Source organism: Pipra filicauda, unplaced genomic scaffold, assembly GCF_003945595.2.
Source record: "Pipra filicauda isolate LSUMZ 115617 unplaced genomic scaffold, ASM394559v2 scaffold55_size4083901_pilon, whole genome shotgun sequence".
Classification (NCBI taxonomy): Eukaryota; Metazoa; Chordata; class Aves; order Passeriformes; family Pipridae; genus Pipra; species Pipra filicauda.
In genome coordinates this window covers 1,253,133-1,277,890 of record NW_024104709.1, presented here as the reverse complement: position 1 = coordinate 1,277,890, position 24,758 = coordinate 1,253,133, and the positions used below count along the sequence as shown (strand labels likewise).

The window sequence follows — 24,758 nt, the reverse complement described above, 5'->3', positions numbered from 1 at the left end:
CTTCTGATGCCAGAGAGAGAACTAAATACCAGCCTTCTCACCTTTACTGAAATAATGCTGAAGTTGTAAAACAGAAAAACAGGTGCCAGGAAAGCAATACTTGGGACTTCAATTTATTGATGGCTATTAACGGGTATATTTTTTTGAAATGAGAAGCTAGAGTTTTTCATAAAATTCATAATCAGATATATTCTATTGTATGTATCTGGGGAGTTTTTGAGGCATAATACCTCCTGACCTGATTTTAGTAAATGACTCAATGCTTGTATATAATCGATCCAAGCATTTGGTTTAGCTACTTGTCCATTTCATAAATCCTTGTTCATTTTTCAAATAAGCAAATAGTATATATTGAAAGTGGAGAAAGAATTGCTAAAACTCCAAGAAGTCCTAGAGCACAGCAGTGCTTTTATAGGTACTTTCTAAATACCTGTTTGTTAGGCCTCTGTGGCTCTGTTGGTGTGACTATGCTGTGTGCACTGATATAAATATTTATAATACAAAAGATTGCATATTTGCTTCTTCAGTGCTGTACTTTTTTGTAAGAAAGGAGTTCTTTAGGGTGAGAGAGTAACTTATCTGTAGTTTAGTATGTATAAATGCAGTTTTAGGATTATCTTAAGACCTGTAGACTTAGTTTTAAGAAGTGATACACATATGTGGAATTATTAGGACCAAAAATTTCATTTCAGCTTCCATTATTTTTTCTTATTGTGCGTAATACTGCATTTCCTTAAAACATTGCTTTTGAAAATGAAGGTCTTAACTGATAGCGCTGGAGATTACCACTGTCTAGCTATAGAAAATGAATGGTTTGGACAGGAACTGTGTGTATTTTCTTACCATTCTCTCTTTCTGTAGAGACTATATTGATTTGTATGTTTAGTTACCAGTCTTTCTCCCACTAAGATTTTAAGTGCTGGGTCCCCAATGTACTCCTGTTAACACTAATTATTTCCATAATTTCCAGAACCACATCCTTAAATACCTCCCGTATAATTTTCATTTTCAGATTTCACAACAGCTTCCATGCTTCTGTTTCACTTAGAATGACTTTGCCTTAAACAGGTGCTCCTAGGACTTGTGATTTTTAAGTGTATTTTTGGGACTTTATTGTTTGTTTCTCACCAAAGATAAGGCACTAGGAAGTCTCTGCCAGAAAGATCTTGAAATTTGTCAGGGTCGTGAGTAATTATATCAGCTCTTATCAGTTGCTCCTTAATGCTTCCTACTCCACCAGAAGTGGTTTGTTTTGACCAGTTTTGGCTTTCTCCTATATGATCTCTGAGATCTCTCCATCTCAACTGTGAGCAGAGGGGCAGTAAAGCTCTGAAATGGGGCATGACTTGTGACCTTGAAAATTTAGACCATGGCTTTGACCTGACCAAGGAAGAGGATAAACACTCAGTGAAGCAATCTGAGAAAAATGGAATCAGATAGAGAATTACAAACTGATTTTCTGCAGGACACTGAACAGCAAGAAGCCAATGGTAGCTGGTGGCAGCTACCAATGTGAATTAGGTTTGAACTGATTCACTAGAGATGAAAGACTGTGTTTCACTTGGTTCCATGTGTTGCTGTATATTTCTGTTCATTATGTAGCTCCTTGGTGGTCATTCTTTTCAGTTCATGGGGTGATTTAGGACTTCAAAATGAAAGTATTCATGACAGCATTTGTTTTCCAATAGTACTGTTAACAGGCAGTAAGAAAAAAAGAAGGAAAAATATTTAAATAAATCATTCACTGAAAACTTCTGGTAGTTTGCAAGGTAAATGATTAGGTGCAGTCATTAGCAGTAGATTAATTAAATCACTCCAAATAAATCTGCAAGAGAAAAAGAATGTGTTGCACATCTTACTGGATTTTTCTGTTGAAGACAGTTGGCCATGTTTATCCTTCTGTGGAGAGGACACTACAAATGATTTCCCTGGGAAGGAAGTTTCTTTCTAAGCCTTCAATGGGTTGAAAACAAATTGCTTTTGTAGGTAAAACACAGTTATTAGGAAACAGAATTTACGCAGTTCAATAGCACAGATCTATCTGACACAGTCCCCAGCCCATCCTGTGGTGGAGCCCTGCCATTTGCTCCATCTTCCCTATGTCAACCAACACTGGATTCACACACGTCAGACCTCCATGAGTTTCCCGGTGACCATCTGTTCCTTGAGCAGTCAGAGGTGGCTGTCAGTGAAAGAGAAGGAACTCCTGCTGCAGTTACAGGATGAAGGCAAGCGAATGAATGAGACAGTGCCTCATCCTCAGCCAGCCTATTCCGACAGGGAGGGACCGGGCTCTTCCCGATGAAAGGGAGTGCAGATGAAATCCTGGCAATGGAGTATGGCAGAGCCCTGTGCCTTCTGCCAACCAGAGCTGCCTCTGGGCACTGCTGGCAGTCACTGCTCCACTGTTTTCCTCACTACTGCTAGGTCCCATGCTTTTGCTCAGCAACTCACCTCAGTGTCTGGCATTTAAGTATGGGTATCCTGAAACATATGTGTGCTACTCTATTCTGATTGTGTTTGTCTACTTGTATTTATACTGTTTCAGAGCAGGCAAACATTAGATATTACATTTTAGCATCATACCTATGGGCAGTGCACCCTTCACTGGTAGTTTTTTGTTGTTTTGTACTATGGAGTATGTGCTGTGTAACTTAGTCTTACATGGTTTTACACTTGTTACTGAAGATGAAATACAGAGTATAGGAGACACTGACTTGCTTAGGTGGCAGCAAACGAAGATGTACATGGTGCTAGTGAACAGCAGAGTGTTGTGGCTGGTCAGTGAAGCATAATAAAGGCAAGAGCCAAGCCTCTTTGGAGGTACAAGGAGTCAAAGAAGCATCAGAGTAATTTAAAAAATTTAAACTGTGGCTAAAATCTGAAACCGTAATTTCTTGAAAATTCTTTGTTATTTACTAGACTTTCCTCTTGAAAACCCCATCATAGGATGAAGTGCAGCTTGTAGAGCAGCAGGAAGATCAGCTTCTGTTTGGGGAGGCTTGACTGAAAAAGATAAGGCCCCCAGCTTTATCTCTTACATTACTTCTTATCTCTGTGGGTGTGTCTGTACCTGCATGTGTCGGTATATTTCTGAGTATTCTGTAAGTCGTATTACTCACATTTTCAAAATCAAGAGAACCCAACTAATCTAACTTTTGTATCAATAGCTGTGTTTTACAACTTCATCTACATCCTCATGCTTCACAGCATGAGTCAATACAATTAACAAGTAAGAGTTTCTTAATTCTTATTTCAAACAGTTATTTATGGGGATGCACAATCCAAACAAGTTTTCTGTATGTAATGCTGTAGAGTTTTAGGTTGCCTGAACCTACATTTATTTCAAGCAGTTGTGATTTTGCCTATAGTTTTACTAAGAAAAAACTTTTTCAGCTCTTAAACTGGAAGGTTCGTTTGTTTGCTGCAGTGTGTCTTGTCACTGGAGACAATGCTGCTAGTACAAACTCATTTTCCATATCTATGTTGGTTACCTACCGAAATATTTAAAACCAAACTCACTCAGCAAGTGATTTGAAATTATCAAATGATTATAAATAAGGTGATTGTAGTCATTGCTTTCTTAAGACCCCTTGATTTCAAGGGAATAGTTCACAAGAGAGCTCCAGTGTTGCTTCTTCTTCCAAACCAGTGATTTTCAATGTTAAGGAAAAAAAAAAAAAGGGAAAAAAAAAGGAAAGGTAAAGCCAAACTGTCAAATGCACTGGTGAAAGGAATTACATGCTTTCCAAGGACTTGACAAATGGGAAATCTGAAATTCTATATCTGTCAACCAGACAGTAACACCTTCTGCTTTATCATTGAAAACTAGTTTTCACTGCTTTGATAGCATGCCTGAAATCTGGTCTGGAGCAGTGGGCCAAAGTAGTTTGGTTACATCAGGGCACTTTTGCTTGCCAGTGTGAATGGCAAAATGTCTTCTGTGAGCCTGGAAAGAGCACAGACCCTGTTAATGCACAGGAGGAATATCTGAAAATGCCCAAATGTATTAGCAGAGCTTGATGTAAACCCCTGAATATGATAAACTTACTATCTGGATTTGTTATCTTTTCAGGTGGGACCTTCTTCTGACATGTGATCTACAGTGAGCTACTCTGAATCGTACAATGACAATGTTATCACTGCCACATCTCTGGGAACCAGTTGTTCATAAGTATACGGTATGTGAATGTCTGCATCTTACATTAACCATCGCTTGTTGGAACAACACAGAAACAATAACATGAAGGTGCTAAAAGTCATTGAAGTAAATGTTAAGCCACATGTACAATCAGTTACACTGAGCTGTTCCAGCAGATGTTTATCTGTTAGGCCTGGTCTGCACGCAAAAGAGTGAACTGTTTCAACATGTATTTGTTTACAGATATTGGTAGAAACATTCTACCGATGTTTCCTTTGGATGAAGTTATACTGGTACAGTGATGATATGTAGATATAGAGAAGATTATTCTCTTCCTCAAGCAGAAGGGGGTGGTAACAATAGCATGAATGGATCTATACTTTAACTGTTTTGCTGTGCTTACAGCAGTACTATTTTTGCGTTTAGGAAGGGTCTTTAATTGCTTTCCTCCTTCATTCCATTTTCAGTTTATGGTCAGTCTGAATTAGATTAATTTCACACACCAGTGAATCCCTAAAGAAGTGTAAATTAACTCAGTTTTACCAAACTCAGCCAGATGATGGCAGTTATTCCCTTGATGTTTATCTTTACATCACCCACCATATTTGACCAAGATTTCAATAGGAATTAAATCCATATATTGAGCCTTTTTTCTTCACCCTGTGTAGGAAAATAGAGACTGAGATCCACATCTGGTTAAGTGAGGCTGTTCGGTTTATGGCCTACAAGGCCAAAAATATAAAGTCACTGATCGCTGGCATGTTTTTCTTTTCTACTGTTCTGGCTTGAAATTGTTGACACACACTCAGGTCCTTTTAAACCATGGCAAAATGATATTATGAGAGTGGGTACATCATTGTTTTATGTTCTAAAGCAGTTCATAGCACACCACATAGCCATTAGTGTGGAGCATCTTCATCTGATTTATGGCCCCAGTGCAACTCCCACTGAAGCTGGTGGAAAAAAAGTTTTTTCATGCTGATGGGAGTTGGATTGCACTCCATGTAACACCTGAGACTACTGTTAAAGTAATGTTCTCTGCATGGATTTCTTTTTACTGATTAGCCATTTCTTAGAGATTAAGTATTAAAGATACAAGCGTAAAACAGAATTACAAGGAAATGGATAGACAAAATAACCAGAAGAGGGCTCATTATTGAAATACTTGTCTAACTTCCAAAGTTAAAAAGTGATGAGGGGACACGACTGTTTGCTCCAAAAGTATATATCTGCGTTTAACACATTGTATTTTTAGATGCAATTTTGAAGACAATGTTTGTCAGAAATATGGATGATCTGCTCCTACAGCTGTGATCTGAGAGAGGGAAAACAAGATAAAAGTCTTACAGGGAGCAGGAGGAGAAAGATCATGCTTCACTGATCAATGTAGTGTGCTTTGGGAGAGCAGTTCACAACTTGGGTAACCTGTGTGCTGGATGGCAAAGGTTTCCAAATCTGGCTGGACAGTTTGAAGAGAAGCTCCCAGAGGCAACATTGAAGTGAGAGAGCTTTGCATGTGCTTATGCTAACAGGGTTTCTAGCATGCCTTTGTATCCACCCTCAGTAGTCTGTGCTGGCCAAATATCATTAATGTGACCCTTTGCAGACCTTTTATATTTGTTCAGATATCTCCTCTGTCATCCATATCTAAGCACCTTTTCAGGAGGGATATAGGATTAAGAATCTATCTTGCTCATGTTTCTTCTGAGTTGATTAATTTTTAAAGATTCAGAATTATTTTTTGGTATGTGTTTTTGTAAAGAAGTTGTTTTGGTGTGTGTGTGAGCATTGGTAAAGGAAAACTGGTTTGAAGAGGATGAGTTTCATGTCCTGCAGGGGCAGAGGTCTGGAAGGGACCCAGCGGACCAGCTGGTCTGCTTTTCTGCCATCACAGGTATGAAAAGCATGAATGCATCTTGGTTGACATTTTCATTTTTCTGGTGGAATGCAGCTTTTTGCCTGTGGAGAGGACCTCTCAGAGAGCTGAGAGCAGGTGGTGGGGAGAGGTGGCTGTCAGAATGGTGACTGCTTGCAGATCTCCATGTTCCCTAGGCACAAAGAACAAGCGACCATCTCGCAGCTGTGCTCTTAATAAGCTGTAGAGCAAGGGATGCTGTGTCTCGCACCTTGTGAAGTTTCTGATACACGGTAATAACCTTCAAGGATTTGCCATCTACCCAAATCAAAATGAAATTTCCTTTGACCACTGAACACAGCAGTCAGAAGGAAGTGAAGGTTTTCATGTTTGTGTTTCCTTTTGGGTGTTATTTTGGTTTTCCTCTTTTGCCATTTCTCATATAGCATTGCAAACATTTCAGGAAACTAATCTGCAGGAGCACAGCTCATAAAAGATCGACCTGCCAGAGGACAGGGCTCTGCTTATTACAGAAAAGCTTCTGAGACAGTGACAGCTGAAAAGATTACACACTTCCACAGGAAATTAAATTTGATGTAATATAGTGAAAGAATGACAAAATGGAAAGGGTATATATAACCTATTTGTGATTATTAAGCGGTAGAAAAATGAAAACTTGAGATCCAATAAAGTGCATGTAATTTAGATATGGATACAAAATTCCCAATAGGTTTTTGAAGATTTGGCCCTCCACCTTGCTTTGCCTTCTCTCAGTGTTATTATTTCAATGTGGAACATCGTTAATGTCTTAGAATCATAGAATGGCTTGGGTTAGAAGGGACCTTTAGAGATCATCTAGTTCCAACCTCCCTGCCATGGGAAGGGACACTTTCCACTCAACCAGGTTGCTCAAAGCACCATCCAGCCTGGCCTTGAACATTTCCAGTGATGGGACATCCACAGCTGCTCTCGGCAACCTGTTCCAGTGTTTTGTAAAATTATGTTAACTTCTGGGCACGTTAGATTAAAAGGCATTTAAATCAAATTTCAGAGCAGTCCTATCATATCCAATTAGATTTCATTCTTCAGCAGGTGCATATGTGACACTGGACTGGGAATGAGAGGAAAGAGCTTCCTTCTTTGCTCTGTCCTTTTCCCATGTTGACGTGCAGTGCTGACAGAGGGAGAAGCTTTTCTTCCCTCTCTGCCGATGTCCCTTGCTGAGGCACAGTCTGGTGCTCCATGGTGTGTGAATGTCCTATCCCTGTCCCAGTCGCCGACCAGAGGCTGGTGTTGCAGGTGTGGTAGGGACCCACTGGGGACTGTTCAGGTGACATTCTTGGTTGGTACCAAGGTCTTTGCTGTTCACCCAAGGCACAGGGCAGGTGATGTGTCTCCTCTTCCTCTCTCACCTGGCCAGGTGCTTCACAGCAAAACAAAGGTTTTGTTTCAAAGGAGACGGTAAAAACTTGCAACACTTCAATAATTTTTTCTATAAGATCTGGTTACCTGCAGTTGGAAAGAATAAGCAGGACCCTGGCAGATTTAACTTTATTAACCATCATAAATCCTTTCCTTTTTGACTCTAATCAGTCCCTGGAGTCCTTTTAATGCCCTTGACATTGCACTGGCCTTTCATCACAGCACAATATACATTTTCCTGTAACTAGAAAACTGATGGTGAGAGCCTTTTGTAAACCTGAGGTACTGGACTCAGCAATGGGGACTTGTGACTGTCAGACGCTTGCTGACAATGAAAGCAGGGGAGGGAACTTATGCTGCCAGCACAGCTCTTCCCTCAGCGGAGGGCAGGAGAGGGAATCTGAAAGCACAGGCACTCACACAGTCTCATGTGCACCCGTTAATACCTGGGAACAGGGGACCAGCCACTTTGCTCTGGCCCAGACAGACAGACAGAGAGACAGCAGTGCTTTTGTGTTTTATGCTGGCAAATAGGGGGGTGCCAGAGGCCATTCCTGTCTCAGAAAGCTCCTCTATGAGCAGCCCCCGGCCTACATCCCCAGGGCAGTGAGTGGCTGGAGCTTGCCAGTGGCCAGCATGCTGGCCCAGCCACCAGGAACTGGGGGCCAAGAGTGGCACAGGATGGAGGCACTGGGTGAATGGGTCTTTTCTGTGCTGGGGACAACGCTAAAAGGAAGGAGTGTTACCAGGTGGTCGTGGGGCAGGCACTAAAGCAACAAATGCCGCGTTCATAAAATCACTACCTGGGTTATTGCCTCTCTGTCCAGCCTGCACACAAAATCCTCCGGAAACCAAAAGGGGAATTCCCTGGTCGGTAGTCTATCTGTCCCTCTGCTGTCCAGGAATTCATGGGAAGGAGAAAGCATCCCAAGAATCTGCCCCAGTGTGCAGGGACAGTAAATTCCCTCTTGTTTTTTCATATATACAAGTCAGCAAGTTTCTTCAGTAAATGCTTTAATTTTAAACTTAATACTATGCAAATATTTAACTTGGGACAAAAGTTGGCTTCAGACCATGGACTAGCTTCCAGCTGTTTCTGCAGGTACAGATCCAGTGTTTATGTACATGGATGACTATTTGTTAATTTATTTATTTTTTACTATGGTAATCTTTTTATAATGAACTTGGATATTTGTGTACCCAGTTTTTGCTTTGAACATAAAAATCTATGTATTTGCAATTTGTGTACAGGCATTTTCAGAAGATTTGGCAAAAGGCTCAGATCTGCTGAAGATAATCACTGCAGGCTAAATCTTTAGGATGACACAGAATTGTACTGACTATTTTTTTCTCTAACTGAAGTGCCCAAAGCTGTGCTCAGCACTGATAGCCCACCAGCCTAAGCTATGAAAAAAAGGTGTTGAAAGATTTGGTACCTGCTGCAGGGGCTTTATACTGTAATTTGTCCAGTCAAATGAGTAGAAAAGAATATTCAGAAGGAGCGTCAAGAGCTTTAGCAATAAATATGTTTATGAGGTTTCAAAAAATCTGCTTAAGTGCTATCTTGAAATATAATACTTTTCTGTATCCACATATATTTCATATCCATATGCTTTCTGCAGCCCTTGTCTCAGCTGCTGCATGCCTGCAAACAGCCTCTTATTAAAAAGAGGAAGACCATAGTCTTGTGGACCTTCTGTAATGTGCTCAGCATGTGGGCTATTGACTTCATGAAAACGAGAACAGCTGTGTCAAATGTGTTTCCTTTGCGTGTGGTAAGATAGAAAACGCAAACTGTGTGAAGACGAGCAGGCAAGAAAGACACTGAATGCCTTAAATACTAAGGGAGTTAATGCTATGCAGTGATTTTGCTTCTGTTATAGGAAGTGTAAGAACAGTATGCTTCCTGGCGTACATCACCATCCAAACTGCAAAGGTTTCAGTTCCATGGCAACACGAAGAGCCTGACTGTGCTGAAGGTGTATGTATTAATGCGTTCAGAGTGAGGGGTTGGGAGTGAGCTGGGGGAAAATAAAACATGCCAAAATATTTCCCGTTTATTTATTTATGTATAAATAAAGCCTTTGTTCTTAGAAAATCAAACTGACATGAATACACCTGCCGCTCTTCCCCCCCCCCAGTGCTCTCTGATTCTTTTTTACATAAGGTTTTCTCAGGCAAAAAGCAAATGAAGAGGCTGTTAAGGTTTTTTTATAAGACTGTAAGTGCAGCAGCACTTGAATGTTGCAAGAAAATGCTATTAATTCCTGAGACAGCTGTATGTCCCTGGAGAGAAAGACTTGGAATGGTGGGGGGGGCATGTTGTTTCCAAGATGTACTGCTTTACAGAGCAAAGTGAAGCAGTGGTTGGTTGGTTTTTGCTTCTTTGGTGGTGTTTTTTTTATTATTATTATTATTATTATTTTCCTCGATCTTTTTGATCTTTCTGCCTTTCTCTACATCTACATCCAGTTTCCTCACCTCCTCTGGCTGAGGAGCAGGAAACAAGACTTTTAGCTCTGTTTCCTGACATCTAAAGAAATATAAAAGTACAAGGAAACAGTGTATTTTGTTTTGCCAGCCAACTTGGATTCACAGACCTGCACTAGAAAGGCACCTGCTCCCAGTCAGGGTCAGGAGTCACCCTCCAGAACAACCGGGAAATCAGCCAGGGAGTAACTGAGAGCTGGTCATTATATGAATTTTGTTTGATCTGCTTGGTTGACTGCAGAAATGTAGGATGGGGGATTGTGACAGATGTATTTTGCTCAGGGTAAAGAACTACCTCAGGCTGATCCTGCCAGCTGTGCTGATGGGGGGATGAATTGCAGATATGCAAGGTTAAAAGTCAGACTGGACAGCAGGGGAGCCTCCAGATGTTGGTATTTCTGAGGCTAACAACAGCGCTAATGTGGCATGGTAAAGCTGACAGAAATGGCAAGTTGAACTGGATTTACAGCTGCTTTGCATTGCTAAAGTAGTCAAAGCAGCCAGATCTACTCTATAGATTTCAGCAAGGTTTCTCTGTCTAACTAGGGGAAGAATATAGCTCTGCAGTTGGAAGTTGCTGTGCAAGAGGAGAGGAGAAATAAAATTCATGTCTCTCTTAATCTGTATTCTTTACTTCCTTTCTTTGTTTTTTTGGGTGTGGGTTTTTTTGCTTGTTTGCTTTGGGGGGGGGTTGTTTGTTTGTTTGTTTTAAATTGCAGCAGGAATATATTTTTTCTTAAAAAAAAGGCTTGGCTCCATTGCAGGGGAAACCTTGTCTTTGAGATTCTACTTGGAGGAAATTTGTCCCTCTTAAGGAGACCAGTGCAATGTGGGTAAATCTTTTCTAAGGGAATAAATAGCATTGAAATGATGAAATGATGCTGTCTTGGCATCCCACAAAGGGGGGGATTTCACCCTCAAGGCAGCAGAGCTGCAAAGTAAGAAAGTGTCATTTTTAAAGCATCTTTTTCTTCGGGAGAGCAGCACTGGTAAGCTTAGGTCTCTTGTTAATGCTGCACTTGACACTCTCCCAATTTTTTTGTTGTTGTGGCTGCTGATTTCTGCACAGCTCCCCAAAACAAGAAAGCAGATGTAGCTCATTTAATACTAGCATATGCTACCCAAACTATGTGGTACCTTCATTTTCCTGACTTTTGACAAAGGAACTGTGCATGCAACCCTGAATGAAGAGAAGGAATCACTCCAGCCAACAACACAGTAAGGGAGGTGAAAGATTTCTGTGTAGGTGTCCCAACCTGATATAACCTTCCTAACAGGCCAGCTGCTATTTGTAAGCACCTTCCCAGGGGAGCACCTCATTCAGCTTGGCAGGAAGGATGAAGAGGAACATCAAAGAAAGAAGAAAAGGAGGAGAGAAATGAAGGATGGGAAGAGTGAGGAAACACAGCAAAGGCAGAAGGGCGATCAGAGAAACAACAGGGGCTGGGAAGACCATAACACAGGAAAGAGATGTTGCTTTGGTGCCTATGAGGGAAAAGTTGTTTTTCAGATGTAATGTAGACAAAACCAAGCCAAACCAAAAAAAAATAGAGCAAGAAAATTAAAATACATGAAATAGAAGAAGACATAAGGGGAGGAGAATTCCGATTGACATGAAGAAGAAAAAATACATAAAATACATGGATGAATTTCATACCCTGGTCCAGCCAATTTTAAATAGTAGCTGCTAAGTTTATGGCATCAAGACCTTCTTGATGTGGAGGTTTTGGAGGCTTGTGAGGAGCACTAGGGCCACACTGGGAGGCTTCTGCAGGCACCAGAATGTGTGGAATGGGTGTTGGAGGCAGATCTCTTCTGTGCACCATGGCTGGAAGTCTAAAGCCAGTATGAATATCCCCAAGGACAACTGCCCATTCTACATTTGAAGACTGACAGTTATAAAAATATGACCACTTCTCTCTGAAGGTATCTGAGGAAGGGCTCTTGCCACGCAGGCAGAGATAAGGACTCCCTCTACATCCCTCTTCCAGTTATTCAAGCTATCTAGGCTACCAGAAATAAAGAGCTGAATGGAAATTTTTGTTCTGGCTGTGAAAAGAAGCTTTTGAATGAATTCTACATCAAATAATGAATGTCTTCTTTCCTCCTCCTCTCCACCTACCTTGTTCCTAAACATTAACATTTCATGTCACTTGAGCTAAGTTCGGTGTCAGACTCACAGGATCCTGCTGAAAAATACACCCCTCTTTTGTGGCAAGCCAGAGAAGATGAGAGGCCTGTGGTGTTTTTCCTTCTCAGTCTCTGCTCTGCTGGGAAAAGCAGCTAAGGCTGTGTGAAGCTGTCTTCTTCCCACTCTCCTAAACTTCACTCCTAAAAGTGCTGCTCCCTCAACAGCTTTGCTGCTTCTCTGAAGGAGGCATGGCTTGGCCCACTTAGTGCCATCACTTCCCAGGAGATGTTTTCTCAGATGGTGGGGACTTTCATCATGATAGGAGGCTGAAGAAGATTGCTGCGGAACAAGTCATGGGCATTGCTAGCTGTGCCATTTGAAAATGGTTACTTAAGCATGAAAGAGAAGAAAAAGATCAGAAATTAAGAGATTTTAAACCCTGTCTCCAAACCTCCAAATCATTTCTGCCATTTCTGCTTCCTCTTTTCTGATCACTTGGGCTGTATTTGCATTAAATTTTTAATCTTTTTTCCAGAACCACCAACGTGAGAAACATCCTTTCTCTGAAACAGGTTGTTCTGTGGGCAGTGGTACCAGTATGTGTTTTCCATGGCCCTTTTTCCCCTAGGACTTCTCAGCCACGTCATGTATCTTCCTGCCAGCAGGCAGGAGGCTTGAGGCTGCCCCTCGGGTCAGAGGCTCGCACCCTGGCTCACCACCATGATGGCTGTGCAACACCCAAGGGCTGAGCTTGGAGCATCAGTCTGGATTTCCTCCTCAGACCCAGCTACCAATTTTCTCCAGACTTTTTAGAATGTAATTACTGAAATGCAGTGAGGAGATAACGAATATATGCAGAGGTGGAGAAATGTGCATTCTAAACAGTGAGTTTGTTATACAAGAAGGGGAATGGTTCTCTGGGCACTTTTGTCTGAGATTCTCTGCAGTATGTGGTAGTATTTCATGGTAAAAGCATGGGGACATGAGCTTATCTGGAGACTGTAATAATTTTTCCTACTATAGAGAAAGCAAGTGATGAAGAGGCACAAGAAGGAAATGTTGGTGAAAACAGACCTTTTGACAATGACCACAGTCTTGCCATTTTTGATGGAGTGAGTAGGAACATTCCTGTATCTCACTGTAGTTATGCAGAAATGTGTTGGTACTTGCTTATTTTGATCAGTGCTGAAAAGCAGAAGCAAAAAATTGCATGTGGCTTTGGGGTACTGTAATACACCTGAAATCAAAGCCAGCTTGATGTAGAAATTATGAGAGCCGGTTTGTGTAACCCCAAATCTCTCAACCTGTACCTGAATTTGCTTCTCAGATGTTAGAGATAAATCACTCTTCCCACAATGCGGTGTGAACAGGACAGCCATTTCTGCGAGGCAGGAGGAGAGTTTTTTCCTTCTCTCACCCCATTGTCCAGTCCAGCAATGAGGAATCAAATTTAACCCTCAGCTTCAGGCCCTGTGAGTCTTTAATTCTTTTCCAACAGCAAAACAATTACTTTTGATAGGCACACTAGTTGTTTTTTTAGTTTGCCTATAATCAGTTTTCTGAGAGGTTGCTTTGATGTGGGAGGAACTGAATTCTTTGGGTTCAAATATTTGCTGTTGACTCTCTTAGTCATTAAGAGAGGTTTTCCACATTAAGGTGCCTTTACTTTTAAGGGAAAATGTCACACATCTTCTGATACCAGATACACAAAATGTGGGGTTCCCTAAAGAGGAACCATTTGTTGAGCTGCAACACATAAGGGCAGGAAGGACCAAGACCAGCCCAAGCATTGCCAGCCTCGTGGGGAGAGACTCAACAGCCTCCCAGCCTCACCAGCCCCAGCACCTGAGAACCCACAGATGCTGGTTCCAGCTATAGACCTACATCCCTGCTGATATGCCTCCATGCTAAAAGATGTTCTTTTCCAAAAAGAACATCTTTTTTTTTTTTGTTATAAATTCCCTTGCCACCTTTTTGTGTTTTCCAACTGGAGCTCTTCTAAGGCTCTCTGCCTCTGCAGTTCTTGTCTTTGTATAGGTTATTTTTGGAAACTGGGGAACCAGGAGGAGGGATGAAATTTAGGTGAGTTAACTGCGGAAGAAGTAGAAAATTCTTTCCCTTGATGTGCTCTTTCTTTCCTGTCTTTTCTTCTTGTGACCTCTGTGGTCCCACCCCCATTGCATCTCCATTCCAGGGCAAGCTGCGGCTGACCCTCTGTGCCCAGTGAGTGACTCCTTCCCACGAGGTGGTGTGCTGGTTTGCAAGCTGTGCTTGCCTCTTCCTCCCTGCAGTGGCTGCCGTTTCTCTTCTGGTTTTCTGGGTCAGCCACTTGGCCAAAAAGTGGGTAGGTGGTCGAGCAGAGTTTTGGGAGCTGTGAAACACCGGTAGCACTTGGGAAGTTATGTATTTTAGGGTAAATTCTTCTCTGTATGCAGAGAAGAATGCGTTTCCGTTATTGTTTCCTCAGTGGAGCAGCTCTGTCGAGGTGGTTGGCTTTTCCTTGAAATATCGGTATGTTTTTTACGTTAGAAGTGTTATATGCTGACTGCCAAATATTTGCTAGATAAAACAAATTCTTTGAAAGACTGGAGAATAGCAACTGAAAACTGACCTGGCAGGGAGACCAGGAGCTCACTTTTTGGTTCCAGTGCATGGGGCAGGTAGTGATGAGCATAGATCCCCAAAATACCTGAGCCGTTCTGAACAGGGACAATCACTTCACATCCTTAATTTTCAACGCAAAAATGTACAGAGAAATTTTCTATGAAGCAGCACCCAAGAACTTTCTTTATCCTGTCTATATTTTCTAAAATCATTAGTGCATAGAAAGACATTGACCATACAGTAAGTCAGGCTGCCCTTTTGCTAACTGAGAGAGTATTCGAATAATTGAGATGCCTGTGATTGGCCATGAAAATTTGCTGATGTTTACCCTGCTGTCAGGTATTGAAGTCACACCATAATATTTATTGTGGAATCTTGCAATGGATTTTAAAATAGATTGACATCACAGTACAAAGTAGGAATTTTCCTCATTTTTTTCTTCAGTTATGAAAATGCTTAAATAGCAGTGTAGTGCAGCAAATGATAAACATTAAAAGCTGAGTTTATGTGTACTGATAAAAGGAGGTTGGTAGAGAAGGAAGTAACTTGAGTTTGATAGGAATATGGTGAAAAGCAAAGTAGGGGATGATTGTAGATTCAGAGCAGTAACATGCAAACTTTAAAGGATGGATTTGGGTCAGCAACATAATGAGGTGGTATTGAGGAAGATTTTAAATAAATAAATTTTTAAAATTATGATTCTATACAAGAAGCTGTACAACTGATGCAAAAAGCCAGCCAAATATGGGAAGAATGAAATCAAAAGAACATGAAGTACTGCCTTTAAATATGTAGAAATGGAGGGAGTTTTACTACCATGCTATGGCAGAGATCAATTAAACTGTGCAGAATGGTTATGCAAAATGTTCCTGTAGGGAAATAGCAGTTTTCTGTAGATTCTAGGAAGGAGTACTGGCTTGCTGCTGGCAGTGATTTATTTCCATCCAGCCCTGATGCTTGTGTCTGGCACTCAATGAAATCTTCCAGGGTAAATTATTTATTTAATTCAGAATGGCCACAGTTGCTCCGAGAGACTGGCAGCACAGCAGCAGGAAGTCTCTTAGAGATTGCCTCTAACTTCTTACAGATAGGCTGCTTATATATATACCTTAAATAATTCCAATCATAAATAAGTATATGTTGGCATTTTTGTTTATTAGCAACAGTTCATAATAATGAGTCCAATGAATGTATTACCATGCGTTGTAGATATCTAATTTCTTGATTAAATAACCCAGAGGCTTGTGCAGCGAGCTAAGACATCAGATTGTTGCTAACTGAACTTTTGAACTTTTCATAGAAAAGGAGATGTCAGTAAGAGAAGAATCAAATTTATGAGTGTGTAAGCTTGAGCTACCCAAAACCTTTCATTTCAGTAAGCATTCCCTTAAGAACAAAGAGAGAAATCTCCCTCTTCTTATGCCAAGTCAGCAAGATAATGCTTTTTTCTTAGTTTAACATATTCCAGAGATAAGAGGTAGAGCTGGTGGTTTGAGGGAGTCCAAGAAGAGAGGAATTTGAGTATAACTAACAAGAGAAACTGTCATTTGAGCAGAAATCCCTGAAGAGTCTCTACAAGATTTCATATTTTTATCTGTGCTGCTTAAAACAATAAAAGATGAAGCAATGTGATTTGGTAATTGTACTTTTTTCAATAAATTCAAATTTTAAGAATACTTTTTGAGTTTAATCCTTGCTTTCTTTGATTGTTGAGCAATAGGAAAAAACCTAGCAAGAAGAAAAGAAGCCACCTCTTTTAGAGGAAACTGCTCATGGATTTAAACTATGTATTTTGACATGAAGAGAAAAAAATGAACAAGAGTTTCAAAAAATATCACGAATGGGCATTTCTGAAACATCAGACAAATTTTTTGTTTTTAACAGGCCTAATAAGCAAATCAACATAGAGCTAAATACACCTTCCGGGGTGATCTCCCTTTTTGACAAGCACTGGTGGTGGGGGCCAGCTGACGGGCTGCCTGCAGCCAAGGTGGGGTTCTCTCCTTTGCATAGGGTGTTCCTTCCCCTCTCCTCCCCCTGCAAGGCCCTGCTGGCTCTCTGATGGTCCTTGCTGAAACTGTTGGCATCAATGTCTGAAGCATCTCTCAGTTTTGAAAGCTGGCTTTTCTTTTCCTTGGTCTGAATTCTCTAGCACTACCAAAGCATTTGAGGAAGGGTTTCCCACTGTCCTGGCTGTGGTTTCATGTCCCAGAGGGGCTGCTTCTGCTACCTGTCCTCTGCAGCTATTTGTCTAAGCCCACACTGGGCTGGTTTGGGCCACTGGGTAACCAGTGAGCTGTTGGGCAGCCAGGGGTTTCTGATGGGTAAGAACCTTGGATTGGCTCCCCATGGGCAAAGGCAAACTCTAGAGCTGGCAGAAGCACACAGCTGGCATTAAAAGGAAGAAGCAAAGTGGCATCTTCCCCTCTTGGGTGGCAGCTCACTGCTGGACTGACCTTGCTGAAGCATGAAACTTCATCCTCAACATGCAGATCAGGTCTTGCACATGTGAGGTTATTAACCCTTAAATATGATGTTACATTATCACAGTAATCAGGAATGGAGAAGGTAAAAGTGAAGACAGTGGAGTTTCCTATGCTACCCTTTTTTGCTCCACAATTTTTGGTGACCCCCAGTCACTCTTTCTGTTTCCCTTTCCAGATGGAATTAGAAATGGGCATATGTTCTGAATTAATTTTTTATTCATAGTACCTGTGAATGATCAAAGATTGCTTTTGCAGATTTGCAATTAAGCATCAAACTGAAATAAATGTAATTTCAGAATAGTCTGTTTGCAGTCACTGTTTTTATTTTTGTTTTACAGTATCTTCGAGGTACTCCTAATTCTGTGCACTGGAGTTATACAGTCATAAAATGGTTTGGGTTGCAAGGGACCTTTTAAGATCATCTAGATTCCAACCCTCCTGCCATGGGCACGGATACCTTCTACTAAACCAGGTTACTCAGAGCCCAATCCAACCTTGCCTTGAACACTTCCAGGGATGGGGCATCCATAGCTCCTCTGGAAAACCTGTTCCGCAGTGCCTCACCACCCTCACAGAAAAGAATTTCTTCCTTCTATCCAATCTAAGCCTACCCTCTTCCAGTTCCAAACTGTTGACCCTTGTTATGTCATTACAAGGTAATGGTAAAAAGTCCCTCTGCAGTGCTCTTGTAGGTCCCTTTTAGGTGCTATAAGGCCTCCCCAGAGCCTTCTCTTTCTTCTCCATGCTGAACAATCCCAAGTCTCTCAGCCTGTCTTCATAGGAGAGGGGCTCCATTCCTCTGAAAATTTTTGTGGCCTTCCTCTGGACCTACTCCAACAGGTCCACATTTGACTTGTTGTCACCAGAACTGGATATGGTATCCAGGTGGGGTCTCACAGGAGCCTAGTAAAGGGGCAGAATCATATCCCTTGACCTGCTAGTGTCACTGTTTTTGATGCAGTACAGGATGCAGTTGGCCTTCTGGGCTGCAAGTGCACATTGCTGGGTTATACCCAATTTTTCATCTACCAATATATATTGGGTTTGTGTAGCAAGGTTTTGGTAGTGAGGGGCTATAAGTGTGGCTTCTTTGAAAAACTGCTAGAAGCCTTCCCCATGTCCAATAGAGCCCATGCCAGATGGCTCCACTGCTGGCTGAGGCTGAGCCCATCAGCAACAGTGATAGCATCTATGGGATAACAGATTTAAGAAGGAAAAGAAGTTGCTGCACAACAGCGATTGCAAGCAGAGAAGAGAGGAGTGAGAATATGTGAGAGCAATGACTCTGCAGACACCTAAGTTAGTGAAGAAGGAGGGGCAGGAGGCTGCTCCAGGCACCAGTGCAGATTCCCCTGCAGCCCATGGTGCAGACTATGGCAAAGCACGGTAAACCCATGAAGGTCCACAGTGGATCAGATATCCACCTGCAGCCTGTGAAGGGCCCCATGCTGGAGCATTTGGATGCCTGAAAGAGGCTGTGACCCCCTGGGAAGCCTGTGCTGTCGCCCATGGGAGGGACTCTGCACTGGAACAGGGAAGGACTGTGAGGAGTCCTCCACCTGAGGAGGAAGATGTGGCAGAGATACTGTGTCTGAACACCACCTCATTCCCCATCCTGCAACTTGCTGAGGCTGCACTCAATTCCACTATGTCATTAATTAAGATATTGAACAGAATCAGTCCTAATAAGCATCCCTGAGGAATACCACTTGATACAGATACATTTGGACATTGAGAAGTTGACTGCAACTCTCGGTGTGGCCATCCAGCCAATTCCTTATCCACTGAATGTCCCATCCATCAAATCCTTATCTCTCCAATGTAGAGAGACAGAGATGTTGTGTGAGGCTGTGTCAGAGACCTTATGGAAGTCAGGATAGATGACATCAGTTTCTCTTTCCCTATCTGCCAATGCAGGCACTGTAGGATAATATATAGAATAAACCTGTCAAGTTTTGATCGCCAACTTTATTTGTTCCCTTCAAGTCAAGTGGCATACATATGATATTAACAGACCACTGAGACTAATATTATTTTTCATTGCTATATTCTAGAAATATTTTGAAGGAATTTTGATAAAGAATAGATCTTACAATAGGATAGTACACAGGAGAGGCTATTGCTATCAAATAGTAGTTTCTTCTTTCAAGAAAACCTGGTTCCAGGTGCTCAGGCAACAGCTTTCTTTACTTTTATGGTTTTATTTGCTTTAAAACTTTGACATAAACCCTGTAATTTACTGTTAACTATGCTACCAAATGTATCCAGTTTAGAATATATAACAGGTAGTGGCAATTTGAAATTTAACTTCAAACGTACTTATTTCCAAAAATAAAAATGCTGACTTTCAAGTTATATCTAAAATAAGCTCTAGTCCCACCACCACCATCCATTGTTACTCATCTTAGATTTCTTCAGGGGTGTTTGAATGCAAGGGGAGGTATGAGAGTCCTACTTCCAAATAGAGAAAAATCATTAGGTAGTCTCAGGAGCCTGTACTTCTATAATATTTTAATTTTGTTTTTCAGTTATAATCAATATTACCTGTTTTGCCAATGGGAGAAAAGCCCTAAGAGACTGATGTGCTGGCAGAGGGAGAACAGCGGACTATATATATGTTTCTGACATCAGTGTTCTGATTTATCTAATGTTGTATGATACAGTGACTAAATGCTCCATACTATTCCATCCTCAGTGAGCCAATATTTTCTAATAGTGAACCTTTTTCCAAAAATTGTAGAAATTTTAAATATTAATTTGCTAATTTGAGGTGTTCTCTTACTGTCTATGTGGAAAGCTCATAGTCTCTTTACTTTTCATAAACAATATTCCTACACGACATTAATGTATATTCCAAATTGATGCTCCTGGGCCAGTAAGAGATAATTCATCAGCTTGCTACTTCAAATTCTGCATTTTTAAAGCTATCATGAAGCTTTGTTGTAACAGGACGTCTCTATATTCTTTAATATTTATTTAGATGGGAATATTTAGTTACCGCTGTGATTCCTGTTCTGTCCTTTACCTGTTTTCATTATTTTTCCTTGTATTGAAAAGCAACACATTTTTACTACTGGAAACAGCAAAAAGCTGCTCCTACCAGATCCTCATTTTTCCACCATATTTCCTTTTACCCCATAGATACCACCTTCACTGCCCATCTGTCACATTCCCACATCTGTACCTATTCTATGCAAGAGTTTGCTGGGTTCCGTTATGTTTCAAGAAACCAGGCTTTTGAGAAGTCTGTTGGCTTCCAGAAAAAAAGTTGCACAAACCAGCCTTGTTCTAGGTCTCCTGTGTGAGAAGTGACAGAACCAACAGCTGGTTGTAGGAAAAAAAAAAAAAAAAAGGCAAGCAGAAAACTGAACTATGCCAAACATTTCACTTTCCAAATGGAGTAAAATGCCTGTTTTATGCGAACAAAAGAGTTTTGACTATTCCTTGTTCAAATAAGCCCTTCATCTTTAATTGATGTAGAGATTTGGATTGCAACCCCTTAATGAGTATTGACCGAGTTTGTGGCATGCTTTTCCTGGAGGTGTGTATAAAAGGAACATTAGCTGTAATGTTGTAGTAATGTACCAGAGAAATGGAGCCCTAGGACCCTTACAAAGTGCCTGGCCACTGTGATTAACCCATTCTGTCTTTCAACAGGCAGATGGCATATGAGAAGTTAACTTTCCAAAGGCAGCAGGATGTTGCAGGATCAGCATGATGCTTGACAAATGTTTGAGGAGTTTCTGCTTTACAATTGCTGTTCAAACACAGAAATAAGAGGGTATATGCTTTTTCCCAATCAAGGTTTAAACAGACCTTCTGAGCATTATGAATGCAACCCTAAAAGTTAGTCTATCTCACAATATTTATGTTTAGCTTAGATCTTGGTTTCCCCTTTATGTTTAATGTGATTAATGGTTGATAGGGTTATCTAGAGATGTCCATAGATGTTTATGGCTTTAACTAAATGCATGGAGACAGCCAGCTCCAGCCAACCTCTACCTCTTTTAGATGGACAAGAAGCGAGAGAACAGAGCTTGAAGCCTGCTTTAAACCTGCTTTCCATGCAGCCTCCCCTTCTCTTGCATCCTTTTGAGCAGCTGATGGCCACTGGTGTGCCTTAGAGCAGATGCACCTGCTGGTAAAGGTGCCAAAGAGCTGTTCTGGCAGCTGTCTGCCACCACAGGCACAGCATTTCCTGGGCCAGCTCTTCCTCAGCAGGGATTTTCCTCCAGCCCAGAGATCTCCTGTTTGGGGTTTGGACACTGTTTCATTGACCTCATCTGTCACACTAATGACAGTGTCCAAAGTATGTGTTAGCATCCCTGCCTTGAGGTTTTCATAGCTTTGAAGACGTAACAGGGATGTCCCTGCTATAGCCATGCAGCGGTGAGGTGATGTGGCCCTGTACGCTGTGACCCTGAGGTCAGTGGTACCTGATACAGTCTCCAGGAGAAGGGCTGAGGGGGAGGGGATGGGAACATGGTGGGTGGAACGGGGAGTCCATCCCTTTGACTGATGTCAGAGTGAAAGAAGAGTCAAGCTCTCCCCGCTTGCTCAGGCTTCTGTGATGGCAGAAGGGCAGTCCTGAGCTCTGAGTTGCGAAATTGATCCATCATTGACTAATGTTACATGAACTTCAGAATGTGTGGCAGAACATAATATACGGCTTATAAGCTTTTTTAAAGGCTCCTGATGAAAGGGGAATTATAATACTTGCTTCTAAACAGGTGAGGGACTCTGTGTTTCATGTGAAATTTCAGGTTGTATTTTCCCGTGGAATTTGCAGGCTACAAAGTATATTTAGATGCTTCACTGGTTCTTGGTAAGGTGGTATCGTACGCAGTTACACCTCTCCAATTTTTCATGACACTTATGCTATTGTAAGAGCTCCTAGAGTTGAGAGCACTAAGGGATTTCAATGTTTTGATTCCTGCATCTTCTGTAGAAAGTGGATTGTTTTATTCCAGAGCTTGCATTGCGTGGGCACCAGTGAAAGACATGGGAATGTCAGGTGAGAAAAGAGACTGGTGCTAGGTGTCTGCAGGAAATTGGTGAGTTTGATCAGCTAGAGGGCACCAATATTTCTTCTTAGGGCTGTTAAATTAGGCCATGTGGACTGCCAGCATATGGATGCATGAGAGAAACATGAGGGCTTTGCGAAACAGTTGTGCTAAAAATAATTTTTGGTGTTATTTTTAATAATGTTATCACAGATGAAGAAAGCGAGGTAGAAGTTTGTACCCTGGGACATTTCTTTCTCCTGCTTTACAGAGTAAACACTATAAATCCTTGAGTGTTTGTTTGGCTAGGTAATGCTTTCCAGAAATATGTCGATGAAATAGGCATCAGAGCCATAAAATACTTCCCTATATTTATATTTTAAATATGCAATAAAAAGTAAGTAAATTTTAGACTCCTAAGCACCAAAATTGCTTCTGAAAAGAGAACTTGGATGTTAAAATCAGATATTTTAAAAAATAAAGTTTTTAATATTGCCAGAACTGCACAGTCAGTGTTTTGTGATCAGCGGTGTTAGTAGGCTCAGCTATATCCTAGTAAGTTTTGTTGCTGTGAGGGCATGAGAAGGAACCTGAAACTGTTGAAGGGGACAGGAATATTGTAGGATTACCAGTTGATTGGTTAATTTAGAGGATTATGTTTTTAATGCCAAAAAATCCAGTTGCACAGAATTGCAGAGTAACTTAGGCTAGAAGGGATTTCTGGGGATTCTCTTCCCAGACCCTGCTCAAAGCAGGTGCATGGTGGTTTTGCATGGTGTCAGTAACTTACCTTTACATGGTTTTGATTTGTGCAAGAAAGATTAACTATTTAGGTATTTTTCTTTTTGTGTAGTAGAGAGGCAAATAGCAAAGAAGGATAAAAGTTAAGGCAAAAAGCCATCCAGATAACATTTAAGCATCACCAAATATCCCACAGCATTTCACATATATTGGTTTGGGGTTTTTTTTAGAAAAAAATCCATTTCTTTAGGGTAGCACAAGGAACTTAGTTTAAGCATTTGTGAATCAATTTTAAATTGTTCTTTTCATTGCTGACTAATATGCAGAAGGAATTGGTAAACACTAAGGGCAGAGGCTATACAGCATTATTTTAGCCAGTGGTTCTGTTTAGACTTAATCGCTATAATGCAGTGTTAAAATTTACAAAACAGCTTGTAATTGCAGTAGCTTATTTAAACCAGCTATTTGTGGTTATGTCTGCTGAGGAAACTTAAACTTCAATGTTCCCCAGCCAACTAATAGCAGCAAATTGACTGCGGGTCTCTTGAAGGAATATCTAAATGTAGGCTGTTGAATAATCCCTTTGGGGGCCCTGTAACTATTTTTGTGCCTGGATATGCGTCATCAGTGGGTATTTTCTCTGGTGACTAGCTTACATCAGTAGGTCTCCTACCATACGCTCTATCAGTGAGTGACTTATGATTGATGGGAGTCACGGCTGCTGTTTAGCTTTTATCTGTGACCTCAAATAATGGACAACAGGAATTTCCAGGCTGTTAAATTCCTTGAATGACTGAAGACACGGGATGGCTCTGCTGATAAACGCAGGTAGTACCCAGATACTGGGTGTTCACCGGGGGCTGAGGCGGGGAGGAAGGAGAGGGGGGTTCCTCGTCTGCAAGGCGGTGAATCCGGCGCCGACGTGTAGCCGTAAGGTGCGATTCCCGGACGCCAAGGAAGTGGCCGCGCCGGAGGAGCGTCGAGCGACCGTGATGCTCTCTCCCGAGCTCTCCAGCCATCCGTGTCCGCCGGTGGCAGTGGCGTTTCAATGTGTTTAACTGGCTGATCTTTAGGGCAGTTTGTCGGTTCATTTTATCCCAGGGAGACACGCTGTTTGCAGCTCTGCGGAGGGAAATGCTGTGGAATTTTCAGCTGCAGTGTGGTTGGTTTTTTAACCCTTTTTGTTACCGACTGTCAGCGGCGAGTGGATTTATTGGAGTGCTTCACCCAGGTGCTGCCTGGGCTGAATCTGAAGGTGCAGTAGGCTACATGGTCTTAAGGTTAAGTTGCACCTGCCACAGTGACCCACTGAGCATGCAGTCGTAGTTAATTTCCTAGTGTTCAGTACTTCATATTAAGAAAAGAAGGACTGCAGACGCTGTTATCCCCTCTTTCTCTGTCCACTCTGCCTTTCTGTCAGAAGCTGACAGGCGAAATGGGGCTGCAAGACAGCTACAGGATTTTTTGTGTTACCTGTGATGAATTTAGCAGCTCGACTCAGTACGGCAAGGTACTTTGTCATTTCTTCTTCTTTCCCTCTTATTCTTCCTGTCTCAATCCCTTTGATACAGCTGTGATGGGAAACAGGAGATCAGCTCTCTGTGAACTTGTGCTCAGAAGTCTCTCAAGCCCTTCTCCTGGCAACCAGGGAGAAAAAATGACAGACATGGATACTCCCAGTGTGATTGATGATTAAAAAAAAAAAATCCTTAATGCTGTTTATCGCGCAGCATTGTTTGGCTGAGGGAGGATAGCAGCTGGATCCGAATTCTTCCTCACCACTTCTTCCTGTTGGCAGGTGGCCTTCTACACAAGCTGGGCTTGTGAACTCTCATGCAGGTCTTACTTATTTGAGTACCTACTATTGTTTTTCATTGAGGTGACA

General features: G+C 41.6%; 1 protein-coding gene across 6 annotated transcripts in view; it reads left to right on the top strand.

Moving 5' to 3' along the window:
- HIVEP2 (HIVEP zinc finger 2) overlaps nucleotides 1–24,758 on the top strand; it is a 139,108-nt gene that overhangs the window by 30,114 nt on the left and 84,236 nt on the right. For 4 of the 6 annotated variants that reach the window (XM_027751442.2, XM_039387373.1, XM_039387376.1 and 1 more), the window contains exon 2: nucleotides 4,076–4,181. The gene's annotated coding sequence lies outside the window, so the exon portion shown is untranslated. Of the gene's footprint in view, nucleotides 1–4,075; nucleotides 4,182–23,566; nucleotides 23,702–24,758 lie in introns of those variants that run through there. The other 2 variants (XM_039387377.1, XM_027751446.2) reach the window with 1 other exon arrangement.